The sequence below is a fragment of the Equus caballus genome, chromosome 1 (assembly GCF_041296265.1).
Source record: "Equus caballus isolate H_3958 breed thoroughbred chromosome 1, TB-T2T, whole genome shotgun sequence".
NCBI classification, from domain to species: domain Eukaryota; kingdom Metazoa; phylum Chordata; class Mammalia; order Perissodactyla; family Equidae; genus Equus; species Equus caballus.
Window position 1 is genome coordinate 171,638,261 of NC_091684.1, and position 16,127 is coordinate 171,654,387.

The 16,127-nt window shown below is 39.1% G+C and overlaps 1 long non-coding RNA gene across 1 annotated transcript in view; it reads left to right on the forward strand.

Annotated features, from left to right (window-relative positions):
* LOC100072756 (uncharacterized) overlaps window positions 1-9,523 on the forward strand; it is a 35,146-nt gene extending 25,623 nt beyond the window's left edge. Inside the window, exons 4-6 of the long non-coding RNA XR_011428070.1 lie at window positions 7,016-7,165; window positions 7,259-7,594; window positions 7,779-9,523. This is a non-coding gene — a long non-coding RNA (uncharacterized lncRNA). The remainder of the gene's footprint in view (window positions 1-7,015; window positions 7,166-7,258; window positions 7,595-7,778) is intronic.
* Window positions 9,524-16,127: the final 6,604 nt, after the last annotated feature.

Sequence of the window (16,127 nt, forward strand, 5' to 3'; positions counted from 1 at the left end):
TACCAGAGGATGCCTCTAGCGACTCATTATAACTCTTGCTCCCACTGATTACTTTCTGGTCTCTAAGTGCTTCTTTGCGGTAAGAATAGTAGTTAACAAAGGGAGTTGCATTCCCCAGCAGACCTTATTAAAACTGTTGTGCTTATGCGGTGATTAACTTATGTAAATTAATTAAAGTGGCCAATGAACCAAGCTGTGCACACAGAATATATCCAGGAGGCACAGAATCACAAAGTCTAGTCGTACTCAGGAGAACACTGTTTAGCATTTACGGTGAATTCTGGGAGAAAAATGGAAAAGGAACTCTGAGAATTGTTGCTTTGATTTCAGAAATACTAAACATGAAATGACAGATGATTAGAAGATCTTTGTAGAATTTGTACACGTTGTTTTAGAATGGACTACTGGAACAAAACTAAAAATGCCTTGCCATTGGGGAAGGCTGGTCAGTTCAAGAGGCTGTACTCCAGCTACCACTCTACACCTGGTACACATCCTATTTGCAGTCAGCAAACATCACCAGCTCCCTTATTGTGCCACTTGTTGTATCTCAGGGGCAGATTAATCTTACTCTGCTGTGTAGAACAGATTGGAGAGGAGAGTGAGCTAGCCTAAGATTTCAAATCTAAGTGAATGATAGAAACATTACATAAATTGAAAGGAAGGGAGGCAGGTTTTGTGTGAAAAAGATAAGTTAGATTTCGGCCTGTTTAATAATGTGTCTTGAGTAAAGAGAATTGAATTTTTCTGTTAGGAGGTTGTTTCCTTCGTGATCCTAACTCACTAGGAATGCCAGAGTTTAGGGTCATTATGGCACTTTTATGTGAATTAAAATTACTCGTAAGATGGTCACAATCTACTGATTTTTGTGAGATAAAGCTGCTTTAAATTTGCTGGAAAATTGTAATGGAGATACAAATCTACAGGTCTGTGATGTGAGTAGTTCTCCTGAGGTTGGGCAGTGCACACTTACATGATTGTATGTAGAGCTATGTCAGGTTAGTTATTTAAAAAGAAGTGGTTCACCTAATTCCCCAAAGCTTTGTCCTTGGAATGACTACCAGAGATACACGTATTGCTGAGAGATAAGGAGCAGGAGGTAAAGGTCTGGAACCTTATGGGATACCTATGAAAAGGGAGAAAAGTCAGGGAAGAAGAACGAAAAGAGTAATCTGAGAAGTTTTAGGAGAATTAGGCTTGGGCACGCTCATGAAAATTTTCAGCATTGTTTCCTCATAATCATAAGATGGAAAGCATTCCCTCTTGTTCTGTTTTTTGGAAGAGTTTGTGCAGGATTGGGGTTAATTCTTTAAGCATTCAGTACAATTCACCAGTGAAACTATCTGGGTCTGGGCTTTTCTTTCTGGGATATTTTTTTGATTACTAATTTGATCTTTTACTTGTTATAGATCTATTCAGATTTTCTATTTCTTCTTAAGTCAGTTTTGTTAGTTTATGTCTTCCTGGGAATTTTCCCATTTCATATAGGTTATCTAATTTGCTGGCATATAATTGTTTCTCTAATTCACTTTTATTTTTGTAAGCTTGGTAGTAATGCTCCTGTTCTCAATTTTAATAATGTTCGTGTCCTCTCTTTTTTTCTTGGTCAGTCTAGCTAAATGATTGTCACTTTTGTTGATCACTTCAAAGAACCAACTTTTGGTTTCATTTGGTTTTCTCTACTTTTTTATAGTCTCTATTTCATTTATTTCCACTCTGATCTTTATTATTTCCTTCCTTATGTTTGTTTTGAGTTTAGTTGTCTCTTCTCTTTCTAGTTTCTTATGGTGGAAAGTTAGGTCATTGATTTGAGATATTCTTCCTTTTTATAATATAGGTATTTACAGCTATAAATTTCTCTCTAAATCTCACTTTAGCTGCATCTCATATTTTTTTTTTTTAAGATTGGCACCTGAGCTAACATCTGTTGCCAATCTTATTTTTTCTCTTCTTTTCCCCAAAGCCCCACAGTACATAGTTGTATATTCTAGCTCTAGGTCCTTCTAGTTGTACTCATAAATTTTGTTGTGGGATTTTATTGTGTTTTTGTTTTCATTTGTCTCAATTATTTTCTAATTTTCCCTTGTGATTTCTTCTTTGATTCATTTATTTGAGTGTGTTGTTTAATCTCCACATATTTGTGAATTCCCCAAATTTCCTTCTTTTATTGATTCCTAATTTCATTCCATTGTGGTAGGAGAATATTGTTTGTGTGATTTCAAACCTTTTAAATTTATTAATTTTTATTTGGTTCTTTTGTAATAATTCTATCTCTTTATTGATATTCTTTATTTGCTGAAGCATAATTCTTATACTTATACTTTCTTATACTTTCCTTTAGTTCTTTATACATAGTTTTCTTTAGTTCTTTGAAGAAATAGCTGATGTAAGGTCTTTGTCTAGTAGGTCCAATATGTAGTCACCTCAAGCTCTCCTTTTCTCCTTTGACTTTTCTTTTCTTCTGTATGGACCACAACTTCTTATTTCCTTGCACGCATTATCATTTTTTAAAATTGAAAACAGGACATTTTATCTAATATAATATGGTGACACTGGAAATCAGATCACCCATCCCCTTGAGGTTTGCTCCTGTTGTTGTTTTCATTGTATTTGCTCTCAGCTTGTTTAGTGACTTTCCTGAACTAATTTGTAAGGTCTGCATTTTTTGTCATATGTGGTCACTGGGATTGATTAACTTAGAGGTTAGCTGATGATTGGACAGAGATTTCCTTAAATGCCTGGAGCCAGTAGGCCTCCTACACTTTGCCAGTGGGCTTTGCGTGGGTGTTTAGGCAATATTTCAAGATTTGGCCAGGCAGTTTACAACTCTGTGTTAACTTTCACGTCTTGCTTTCACAGGGCTTCAAGGTCAGCCCTAGGTGAAAGAGTAGGGCTTTCTTAGATCTTTCCTGGTCTTTCAAGTGGCCCTTGGCATGCATACAGGCTTCTCTGTGCCCATGCATGGAAGTCTAGAGTCCCAGGAATATGTTGGAGCTTTTCAGCGCCCCCTATGGACATCACATTCCTCAGTTTTTCCTTTAACTATTTTGGTCAGCTTATTGTTTGTTCTACTGTTATCACGTTCTCAGGCAGTGGCAAAGTTAAACAATTGGTGCTGATTGCTTTCAATAAATGCTGCCGAGGAAAAGGTTGTCTGCAATGAGCAAGATCTAAGTCAGCTCAAATAAACACAAATCCTACCAATGGAGGTTTCCAGGGATGTGCCAGACGGGTCAAATAATGACAATCCTCTGAGAATGTGTTTTTGGAGAGTTCCTAACCAGTTTCAGCTTCTCCAGTGGCTGCTAGGCTGCTGTTTTTCACCATGTAGTGAGGCTGCTGGTTTTCAAAGCTATTGCACAATTAGGGATAAAGTGATGAGAGCAGGGCAAGTTAAAATGCCCACAGAAAATTACTTTCTGCTCTTATCAAAATTCAGCAAGTATTCTTGAATAAATGCTTCTTGGACTGTTGCAAGCCTTAGGTTAACCTCTAGTATTCAGAAAAAGTTGGTTTTAACAATTTTTTTTTGCCAATGTTCTTATTGCTTTTATGGAGAAGTGACTTTTTGGAAGTCTTTGCTCTGCCATTCCCACCAATCTCACTCATGCTGTTCTGTTGTGCCTCAATCAACCTGAGTCACAGAGGTTGGATCTCTTCATTTCCAACAAAAAAATCCAACTAGAGTAATAACTCTTTTTTTTTTTTTTTTAAAGATTTTACTTTTTCCTTTTTCTCCCCAAAGCCCCCCGGTACATAGTTGTGTATTCTTCGTTGTGGGTTCTTCTAGTTGTGGCATGTGGGACGCTGCCTCAGCGTGGTCTGATGAGCAGTGCCATGTCCGCGCCCAGGATTCGAACTAACGAAACACTGGGCTGCCTGCAGCAGAGCGCGCGAACTTAACCACTCAGCCACGGGGCCAGCCCCAATAACTCATTTTTAATAGACTTTATAAAAGTTTATTTGAAAAATCTGAAGAATTCATTGACAAGGTCACATTGCATGTATGTTGCTTTTTGCAATCTGGGGAACTGCACTATTATTTCCCTTTTTTTTTTCCTTATTTATCTCCCACCTCATCTCCACACACCCCTCCCTGTATTAATAAGCACATTCTTTCTCCTTTGAAACCTGTATGGTATTATTTTCTTTTCTAATCACTACCTTAAATGTTGAATTGTCTTAGGAAGAATTCAAATGGATTAGAATTTTATCTATTATAAACATTATATTTAAGTCTTAGATGAGATGCATATAGATCATTTCACAAAGTCTCTTCAATCTGTACAATGGCATGTTGGCTGGCTTCTTTTCATGGAATCAACATCTTTCATTTTTCCCTCTCCCCAGCTTTCATTTTTCCTTCCCTCCACACTTGAATTTATTTTTCTCCATTCACAAATATGAGAATTTTTTTGTAACTTGGAGAGAAGAGAGAAAATTTTGCTGAGTAAAGGGGCCAAGGTGAGGAGAAGAGTGGAGAGGGAAGACAAAGCATCTGTTCTCCTGTAGTCTTCTTGTACTGATTTTGAACTCCCTCCTTAGGGGCAGGAGTTTAGAGACAGAAGCTGGTTGAAATATACTCAAAGGGAACATAGTGAGATGTACAGTATGTTCACACTCTTTTCCAGCATATATAGAACATTCTCAAAAATTGAGCGTGTACTAGGTGAAAAGGAAGTCTCTATAATGGAGACATTTCAGGTCCTTTCTCTTTATGGTCATAAGCAAGAAGGGATGGCCACTGTCACTACTGCCCATTACAGTCCTCCAAGAGTAGACGTGCAGAAGTATCCTCTAGTGTGTGTAGTTTGGACTGTGTCTAGCAGGGTAATGATGGAATAGCTTTGGATATTCAATACTGAGTGCCCTTGTTGCTGGTTGAGTGAATGTGTGGTGCTGGCGCTGAGTAGTGATGACATTTGATTGCTTGATTACAGCATCCCCTGTGGTGTGTTTGAGCATTGTTTACGGCTGTGTAGCATGGAATCCCCACTACCTACCTCTTCTGTAGAGTCTATGAGGTCCTTAATATCGCTTAATGTACTCTTTTTCTGCTTAAACTAGCTGGAGTGAATTTTATTGAATTGCATCTGAAAATTTGACTGATTAAAGGGACACCTTGGTAAAGCATATTGCTTGATAAAGATAAGATAATAAAAAGAGTATGGTAGTGTTTCAGAAAGAAGCAACCAAATCAATGCAACAAAATATAAAACTCAGGAAGAGACCTAGTTCATCGATAACTTTTTATATGATAAAGGTGGAACCACAAATCTATGGGGGAAAGATAGATGATTTTAGTAGATAGTGCGGGGAAAACTGTCTTGCTCTATGAAGAAAAATAAAGTTACATATATAGATGCAAATTTCAGATGAATTAAAACGTAAATGGAAAAGGAAAACCTATAAAGATAGTAAAATACAATGTGGGAAAAATGCATTTGTGTCCTTGGGGTGGGGGAATGATTTCTAAGTCAATATCCCTGAAACTCAAATCATAAGGTGAAAAAAAGTGATAACTTTGACTTTATGAAAATGAAGGATTACCGTTTTAAAAAAGGACACCATAGACAAACATTAACAGACTAGGGGTATACTGGAAGGAGGTATTTGTGATGTTGAACACATCTAGGGATCAACATATGCGGAACTCCTGCAATTTACTGAGCAAAAGACTGGAGAGCTAATTTAAAAATGGGCAAATCATTTGAATATGTAATATCAGAAAGGAAAACATGAATGGCTCAATTTCACTATTAATCAAAGTAACATAAATTAAAATAAGACTCCACACTCAGCATATTGGTAAAGTTTAGTCAGTGTTACAAATTTTACAATACCAATTGTTAAGGATTTGGAGAGACTTGAATGTTCATGCACTAAAGATATGTTCATTGCTGTGACAGCAGGACTTAGAGGCAGCCTATGAGTCCGTCACAAAGAGATTGTATAAGTAAATGTGGAGGAGGCACAGGCTAAAATACTGCGCAGTAGTTAGAAACTTTGAATCAGTAACATAAGACGTTTTAAGGTGCCTATAGCTATATACTAGTTGGTTTCAGGAAGAAGCTACTTGAACACTTAATGAGCTTATTTGTAGAACCATATTCCCTTCATGTTTCCTTTCATGATTCAGTTGTTAGAAATTTCAGAGCTCAAAGTAATCACAGTAGCTATATTAGTCCTTCCACTAAATGAATCTGTGCCCATTTGTCTTTGATTTTTCCATCCTAATTTTACAGCCATATTGGAATTCAGTATTTTTTTGGAAGCTATTTGGGGTCATAAATATAAATAAAAGGTCCCTGTTAGACCTAAACAATCATCTTACCGTTATTAAGGAAACTGTCAGTAAAAAAAGAGAAAAGATTAGGGAAGAAACAAATTTCTCCTGACCTGGAAGACTGTTAAGAAAGGAAAGGAAATGAATTAAGCAACCATCTTAGGATGATAGTGAAATATTTCATTCCATGGAAGTATATGTTTAAACAATCCCTTGCCTAAATGAAGAACATCTTTTGGTAACAAAAGGCTTTCCAAGAAGGCAGTTATTTCCACTGGGTAGCCTTCCCATCCGTATAGAAGTTGACTAGGATGAGGAATTTGAACAAAAAGAAAGGGTATGAAATCTGTTCAAGATGGGAGAGGCTCCCAACACTGTCTTCGGCTCCGTAGGGAAAAAAGATTTCCCATCAGTTCCCATGTAGTCCACTAGGAGGCGGTGGTGCCCATCAAAACTTCACTGTATAGACTTTGAATTGCCTCAAATCTTGTTTATTCTTCTTTTTCAATTATAATCACAAGAAAATCTGTATAAAGCAATAAAAGGCAGAGGGAGAATGGTTAGCAGCATCTGCGTTAGTAGCAGAGGGGACAGTCTCAGGCTACAGAATGAGGATAGGTACCATCCAAAAGGGATCATCTCCAAATGCAGCTTTTGGGTCTTTCTTGACCCAGTTTCTTTTGGTTACAGAAACATGTAACTGAGATTTTCTTTCCTTATTTGTTCTAGAGACCACCTTGGATGCAAGGAGTTGAATTCTGATGAATATGTTTACATAAAAATTTTTGTGCCTTAAAAAAACCCATCTCTCATCTACCACAGTTGCTAAGATTTCATGATCATTATTTTTAATGTTAGCATGTCACCATATCACACGTGGTAAGTTCAGCATACTTTTATGTGAATACATCACTTTAATTTGAATGATGAAACAGTCTCTCATCAATTTTGTGACTCCTTCTGACACCCTAGGGAGGAAAGCAAGCTTCTTGAATGATTAAATTTGCACAGTGTGGTGACCTCTGAAAGAAAGACACGTTCCCTTTAAGACTACTTCACAGAACAAAGCAGAGTCGAAGTCACTATTAAGCAGCCTCACAACTGTAGTCACTCTTCTACAGTTCACGGATTCTGGCTGTGATGTCATTGACAAAAGAAGAAAATGCAAAGCAGGTGGTCTTGAATCAGCTTCCTGGTGAGCATCATACTTACAGCTGAGGCCTGAGACCAGCTGCATTTTGGCCATGGCTTTACAGAGCGCTCTGGAAGCGGTGTGGCTGGGCCTCCTCCTCAGCTTTCTCTGGAAGGGTGAGTAGACTCCTTCATCATCTGGTCTTGGAAAAGCATGTGCCATTGTTTTAAAATTTGGACTCACGTTTTTTTTTTAAAAAACAAAAAAGTCAGATTTATTAATACTCACTGTACCTAAGGGGCGATCAGTAAGCCAAATAGCAGCATAAAAATCACAGCCTTCTTTATTTGTTCACTGCAGTTGCAGAGAGCAAGGACCCAGTACTTCAGCCTTCCACTGTGGTATCTTCGGAGGGAGCTGTGGCAGAAATCTCCTGTAATCACTCTATATCCAATGCTTACAGTTTCTTCTGGTACCTTCATCTCCCAGGATGTGCACCAAGACTCCTTGTTAGGGGCTCAAGCCCTTCTCAGCAGGGACGCTACAACATGACATACGAGCGATTCTCCTCATCACTGCTCATCCTCCAGGTGCAGGTGGCAGACGCTGCCACTTACTACTGTGCTCTGCAGGACACAGAGGCAGGGAACCCATGAAGAGCTGAACAGAAACAGGGAGAGATCACAACGTTTCCAGGAGGTGGAAAAAGGATAAGCAATAGCTGCTTTCTCCCCTGATGCAGTGTTCTTCAAGCTTTCCCATTTGGCACTGCCATCAGAAAAAAATTGAGTCCAGACACACTATCTATTAGCAAATGTGCACAGGAACATATGTTTTTAGGGAGTGATTCAATGATGGTGCTATAAATCCATATTAAATAGTCTTGATGACTGAAACACTTTTGACCCATTTCTTTTGAGAGCTGATTAGATTGTTTTTTATTTTCCTCATAAAACAAATGATGATGAACTTATGATAGGAGTAAGAGGCATGTCAATTCTGCCATTTTATTCTTGCTCTCTGTGCTTGCATCTTAAATATTATCTGCTAGCTTCAGTCTCTTTGCAGGAACATTTTCAAGGTGTGCCCATTTTGAAAAGAGTAGTTTAGTTAATATTGGATAATATAATAAGAAGCTGAAAGAGAATGAGTAAGCGAGTGGCTATTACCAACAGCCCTGAGTTTGGAACCTCAATCCTTCCCTCAGGATACTTTGCATATAATCTAACATGCAGACCCAGTGAGGACACCAGTGTCAATCAGTATATGAAATATTAGTAAAACTCAATCTCATTCCTAATTTTTAAACTGAAAACAAATACGAATGGAAATTGTAATATATTCTTCCCACATCCTTATTAACTTATCTTGGTCTTCCCGCCCAGATGTGTCCCTCCCACTTTAGAGACCAATGCCCTAGGGTAGACCAGTGGTTCCTAAACCTGTTTATCAGAAGTATCTGGAATTTTGGGAAAAAAATTGATTTTTTTTTTTGTTGTTGCTATATTCCAGATCAACTGAATCAGAGTTTGCAAGGGTGGGGCCCAGAAGTCTGTATTTCCTATTTAGTTCTCTCTGGTGATTCTGCTGCTCAGCCAAGTTTGACCTGGGAATCCCAGACTCTGGACCCCAGATCTAAGGCTTTAACCACTATTCTCTACCACCTTTCAGTTAGAAATATAGTGCTAGGGAAGGGTTTCAGGAAGTGATCCCCACATGCCAGTACTTGCTATGCAGTAGGTTTTCAGTAGGTATTTGCATATGGAAGAAAAAGTGAGGGGCAGTTACTGACCGCAGAAGAAAAGAGCATTCTAGTAATATTAAATATCATAAAGCTGTACCATCATGTCTTAAATAGCTTGGGTCTGAACTCAAATTTTTAAGAGCGTCCAAATATCTCTATTGGATATAAATATAAATTGGTATATGTTTGTACCACTTCTTTAGGCATATTCTGGTCTGGATTGTTGCTTTTTAAAAGTGTGTTAGTCTTATCTTTTTAACCAAATGAAATGTTTGAGAAGAGGGGCCATGTGTGCTTCCTCTTTAAGAGTCCTGCCCAACGCTATGTGTACTATTGTTGCTCAATAAATAATGAATAAGTATGTGGCTCTCTCACTGCCTTGGCAAGCAATAAAAGAGAGAAAATTCCCTTTGGTCATACTAGGAAGTTCTTTTCAGTTCACCGAGGAGTATGTGTGTGGTGTGTTGAAAACCCTACCTTTTACCTTGGTGTTTTGACTCTATTGTTTGAAATGTCAACAGCTAGACTTCCTACCATATTTTTTTCTAGATCACATATAGAACACTAAAGGCATCATTACCCAAAGGGGAAAGTGGAAAAAGAATAAAATAAAAGAAGAGGAAAATGCAGTTGATGGGAGAGGAATTAGAAATAAGAGAGCGGAAGTGATAGCTCCCCCTTAAAGGTAGGTTGAAGCTCTCAATGCAGTGGTGACAAGGAGAAAAGAATCCACAGCAGAGTAAAATTCCTTGTACTCTCAAATCCTGGGAGTTGGTATGTATACAAAGATTGCCATCCCTTTTTTCATTTACTTCCTGTAAAAACAAAACAAAATAAAAAATTCCTAGGTGAAAAAGCTGTTGTAGGGATCCTGAGAATAAACATGGAGGGCAGAGCTGGAGAGATTACCTGACAGGCCAGTGCAGGTGGCATGGAGCTGTCCGAGGTCTCTCTCTGGATTGGTCTGCTCTGTCAGCTGCTGGTTGTGTCTACACTGATACTGCTCTGGGGGCAGCATCTAGGGTCACCCAGGCTCTTCAAATGTCTGAGGAACTCCTCAGGAGGATATCTGCATCTGCCATTGGCTCCACTGAGGGATCTAAGACCCCAACTCACTCTCAGGTCAGGGCTTATCTTGCTTTGCTCCTGTGGGCCCTGCCTTCTCTAACTTCACTGCTTTTCTTTGGGGGGGCATGGAACTCACCTGGGGTACCCTTCTGCACCTTCTGAAGGTTAGGGCACTACAGAGAATGAGTGGGGATTGGGATGCTGAGCTACTTTCATTTTCTTCCAAGGGTTGGTGTTATGGGTTGAATCGGGACCCCCTGAAAAAGTTATGTTGAATTCATAGCCCCAAGTACCTCAGAATGTGATCTTAGTTGGCAACAGGGTCTAGAGGTAGTGAAATTAAAATGAAGTCATTGGAATGGGCCTTAATCCAATATGACTGATGTCCTTAGAAAAAGGGGGCATTTGGACATAGAGACAGACAAGTATAGAAGGAAGACAGTGTGGAAAGACACAGGGAAAAGATGACCTTGTGACTGGAGTGATGTATAGATAAGGCTAGGAACCAAGGATAGCGTGAAAACACCAGAAGCTCAAAGAAGCAAGGAAGGATTCTCTTTTAGAGCTGTCAGAGAGAGCATGGCCCTGCTGACAACTTAATTTCAGACTTCTAGCTTCCAGAACTGTAAGACAATAACTTTCTGTTGTAAGCCACCCAGTTTTTGGTGCTCCGATCTCCTTGCTTCAGAAATATCTAGACCAGAGATGGATATCAATTTCCATGTTAAAGAATATGGGACTCCAGGGGATATAGAGAGTTCTTCTGAGAACTCCCTGACCACTCTCCACTTTGCTCCATTGACAGCAGTGGGACATAAAGGGAAAGTGGCAAAGGAAGGTGTTTTGAAATATTTTGAACTCTAGGATTCAAGTAGCTTTATAGTTCATAAGGAGTTGTAAGAGGAAAGAGCATAACTGCAAACCATGTCCTTGAAGCTCTGTTGACTGTTTGGATTTCGGAAAACGAAATGACCAATTGGGACCAGGCCATTAAGGAAACACTGCAGCAGCACTGTGGTAGGCCTAGGTCCCAAGAATAAATCCTTCAGGGCTTTGTAATGTTACATAGAAAAAAGACAACAAAGCCAACAAATCTAAATAGTAGTACCCTCTGCTCAGAAACTCTCCCTTATTGTAAATCCAACGAAAATTTTCTGCTTTCTTTTCTGCCAGCACACCCCATGACCTGTTGGGCGATTAAGTAGATTACTCTCTAACCCTTAAGACCTGTTGGCATTCTCTCCTATATGACTTGTATCAGTTCATTTATTTTTCTGCCTGAAATGCCCTCTCCTTCCCCTTTAGGTTATAGAAAATATGTATATTGGTATCTGCCCCCTGTTCCTGGCACAGAGCTCTTAAAACCCTTGTAATTTCCTAAGTGATAAGAGCACTAGGAGCATCTTTTGTTCTAATGTTTGGTCTTTGACTCTGGCTCCTGACAAAGAGCTCCTAAATTCCTTGGAATTTCCTGGGTGACAGCAGTGTCTTTTGTTCTAATAAGGTGACTTCTGGTGAGCTCCTGGATTGGGGCTGGTCAACAGAAAGATGAAGCCATGATTAGAAGCTTGGAACCTTCAGCCCCACCCCCTATTCTCCAGAGACGGGAGAGGGGCTGGAAATGGAGTTAATGATTGATAATGCCTACATGATGAAGCTTTCAGAAAAATCCCAAAAGTATGGGGTCCAGAGAGTTTCAGGGCTGGTGAACAGGTGGAGGAGCTGGGAGAGTGGTGCACCAGGAGCCGGCATGGAAGCCCCACTGTCCCTCCCCACAGACTTTGCCCTATGCATCTCTTCCACCTGGCTGTTCATCTACATCCTTTTCACATATTTTTATAATCAACTGGTAAACAGTAAGTAAACTGCTTCCCTGATTTCTCTAAGCCACTCTAGAAAATTAATCAAACCCAATGAGGAATTGTGGGAACCTCCGATTTATAGCTGATTCATCAGAACTGGTGTTCTTTTCAGGTAGATAGAGTCAGGATTGAGTTAAATTATAGGGCACCCAGCTGGTGTCACAGAATTGCCTGGTGTGAGAAAAGCCCCCACACATCTGGTATCAGAAGGGTTGTGAGTGTGGTAGTAGTGTGAGAGTAAAAGAGAAACAGGAGGAGGACTGAGGTTTTTCCTTCTCATTCCTCATATTCAGAGTCTAGCTCAAACCCTGTACTGCCTGTGCTGAGGGCTCTCTACTGTAGTACAATGATCTCCAAGGATTTGATTCTATCAGTAAAATCTGTTACTCTTCCAATATATGCATATTTATATGCTTATAGATTATGGTCATGTATGTGACAAACAAAAATAGAAATTAGAATAAACAAAAATAGGTTAAGATGAATACATATATTAATTCTCATGGTTTCCTTCTTGCACTCAAGAGGAACATCTTGGGAAGCACATCTCTGTCCCTACTTACAGGATGAACTAGAATAATTCTGTCTTTTATTAATTGGTAAATTCCTTAAGCTTTGTGAGATCCTTTCTTCTCTCATTTGGATGGAATATCCCTAATGATTTCTCCATTGCTGCAATTACAGCACATTTTACTTTAGTTTGTTAATGGTTTATCTCCTGAATAAGTGTCCCATCTACCAAAACAGATGGTAAATTTTCAAGGGCAAGGACTATGTCTTGTTCTTCTGCTAATGACTCAATGCAAATGGTGTCTTGCGTATAACAGGTATTCAACAGTAATTTGTGAGGACCACTGACTTGCAAGGTTTTCTCCTGGAATAATCAGGATGCCAGGGCAGCCCCTGAGTGAACCCTTGAAGAGGTCAGGACCTCTGCAAAGGCAGTTCATTCATCATGAATGAAGGGAAACAGCTCTTATTCCATTGCCTGGCATCCAGCGTGTAAAATGGCTTCTCATTACATGGATTGCTGCTAGCTCTGTGTACTTATTTAAAGTTTCAATCATTTGAAAAATATTTATTGAATACCTATGATTTGCCAGTCACATGATTTTCCCCTTTGCTCCTGTCTCATTAAAACAAAGTTACAAAACAAACAAAACAAAAAACTCAGCCTCAGAGCTTCTCTATAAAATAGACAGACACAAACTAAAAAGAAATATGGCATAAATCTCAGGAGGTAAAGTTCTCAAAGGGAAACTAAACCACCTGTCCATGAGCTTCTTAGATCTCCTTACAGCATCACCAAGGGAATTACCAGTATTTTCTTCAAACCGGGTCCCTGCTGTTCCCACACTGTCCATCCAAACTTTGGGCAGCTGTGAATTAATAAGCAATTATCTTCATATTGAGGCAGCACCTGTGTTCCTGTGGCTTCTACACTTTTTGGAACATAGAAGTGTTCACATGTTTCCTTTACAAATTTTGGACCACATCTGATATTTGCACTGAGTAGTTTCTTTCCATATTAAACATTTATGTTTTCTTAACCATTTATTATATTTATACCGCAATTTTGATTCCCCTCTCTACTGTGCACTTCGAACAGTTTCCAGTTGGCTTATATTTCTCTAAAAATATACTTTTAGAACTTAACAATACACCTCAGATGTAGCCTGACCTATTAGTAAACAACAAGGCAACAATGAGGAAACTGGGTCTGGGTAAGGGAAGGTATTAGACCCAGAGAAACTGGAAAATCTCTTCAGTCTACAGAGATATGGAGGTCATTGACTTATGGTCTCTTCTGTTGGAGGTAGGAGAGCAGAAGGTTAAATCATGGATTTCCCTTTTTTCTTTTAAGAATATCCTAATTTATGCAGAAAAAGTATGACTGTCTTGGCTGGACTGTATTCTTTGTCAAATTTTAATATGAAAGGCGTTGATTTTCTTCCTTACTTCCGCGACTTTATTTTGGGCTGATTTTTCTCTGATATTTCTAAAATGAATGTAATCTACATTTGCGTCTGATGTTTACAAAGAGCTTTCTCATTATTTTACTTGAGTCATTTCTTGGGAAATGTCTCCTGGGAAGTCAGTGACATTTACAGACTTCTGATATTTATAAACAGTTTATTGGGAAGGGCATTAAGCACTCTTAGAGAAGCACCTGGAATCTCAGATTGAAGCCCCTTGACATCACTGCGGGCTAGATCTTCAGTGCCCTTGTGTTGTGATGAGCATGTCTGAGCAGTAGTCACACAAGAAGGAGTGAAGAGAGGCACCTCTTGGAGGGCAGGGACTCTGGAGGAGAGCAGAGACCTCAACCTGCAGCATTTTGGGAACGTGCCCCACTGGCTCACACACCTCACATCTGAGTCATCTCCAAATCAGGCAGCACTGCATTCATTTTACAGTGGGTTAGGGAAGCAGTTCATGTGATTTTTCTGTGAACTTGATGATTCTTTCAATAGAAATTGGAGAGTTGGGCAGAATTGTCAGAATGTGGTCCATACCAGGAAGGTAGAGTAAGTTGATAAGAAAAAAAGTCAAGTTTTCATCAGATTATCTGCACATAAACCAATAATGGCATAGAAATGAGCAAGAGATGCTAGAGAAGGTGAATAATCATTGCATGTTAGAGGTGGTTTAGAGACAATTATCTAGGGGCTGTTTTGGTTAAGTGGTACATACATGCGAGGTCAGCATTTGGGATCCACTCAATTAACAATACTATCTCTAAAGTTCTACTTGGCTCATTCAAGTATATGATTGTTTAATTTTACTATGATAATAGGACTACTTTCCATTATAAGGCTTTTAAAAAGTTAGTGATGAAAATTGATATTCTCAGTGTGATTTAGTAGAAAGAATACCTCTGAAGTCAGAAAAGTGTGAGTTAAAATCTTCGTTCTATTTCTTTAGGGATGACTTGAGGAAATTGTTTAATTTTCCTAAACTCTAGTTTCCTCTAAAATGTGGAATGTTAGGAAGAGTAGATGTGTCAAAAAATGCAAAGGGCTTAACATTATGCTCAGAGTAGGCATTTGATGAATAATTTCCTCATTAATCTCATAAATCAAAGCATACAAACAGAATAGCTATTGAAGCTATGTTGTTCAATTCCGAAAGCTCAGTCGATGCCCTAGAAACCCTTTGGGTGTGCACAGCATTTTGTGGAGGCCCTTGACTGCTTCCCTACCTCTTCAGCAGTTAAGGAGCAGTTCTTTAATTAGAAGCAAACAAGAGGCTGAACTGTCCTACTTTTCAAGAAGAAGAAGAATAAGGCTCCCGCATCAGTCCTGCTACTACAAATGGATTCTCATAAGTTCCAACCATAGCATAAATTCAGAGGAAAACTTTCTTCCTTCTATAACTAAGCATAGCTAATTAATAAATATGGTTAGTTCCTCCCATGAGCACCCTTAGGGGGAAACCACTGAACAATCAGTCATTTCTAGAGTAAGATTAAAAAATAAGTCTCCTAAAGGTTTTGTTCATTTGTAACTCTTGAGATTAATTGTTAAATGATTGAAGGCAAACAATATCTGTGCCACTTGCGCTATCTAGACATAATCTTGCGAGCTGTGTGTGCTGCATCTGCAGAGGATAGAGAAGTAGAGATTGAATAATTACTTGAAAAACTTTATTAGGACACTAAAGCCTATACTGGACTATTGTTTTAGTGGGACTTATTTGTCTTTCTACATTGATCAAAATACAGTATAGATATGCTCATATGTACATTTAGGGCAGACATACATCTTTGCCTGAGTGGCAGGACAACAGTAAACCTGTGTCAGGAGTCTGGATGTTTGATTTTCCTCTCCAGGTCTCCTCTCCATCCTACTCTATGCCCAGCTGGCTGACTTCTACACACTGCATCCACTGGTCTCCCTGGTCCTTTTGCTTCTGGTTGGGTTTGGCCCAGTGAGAGGCATCGGCAGGAGAGAGTGGTCAAGATGTTTACATTCCAAGGTCCTTTCTTTCCTGTCTGAAGTCCACAGGTCCTTTGGGTGCTATTCTCTCTCAGTT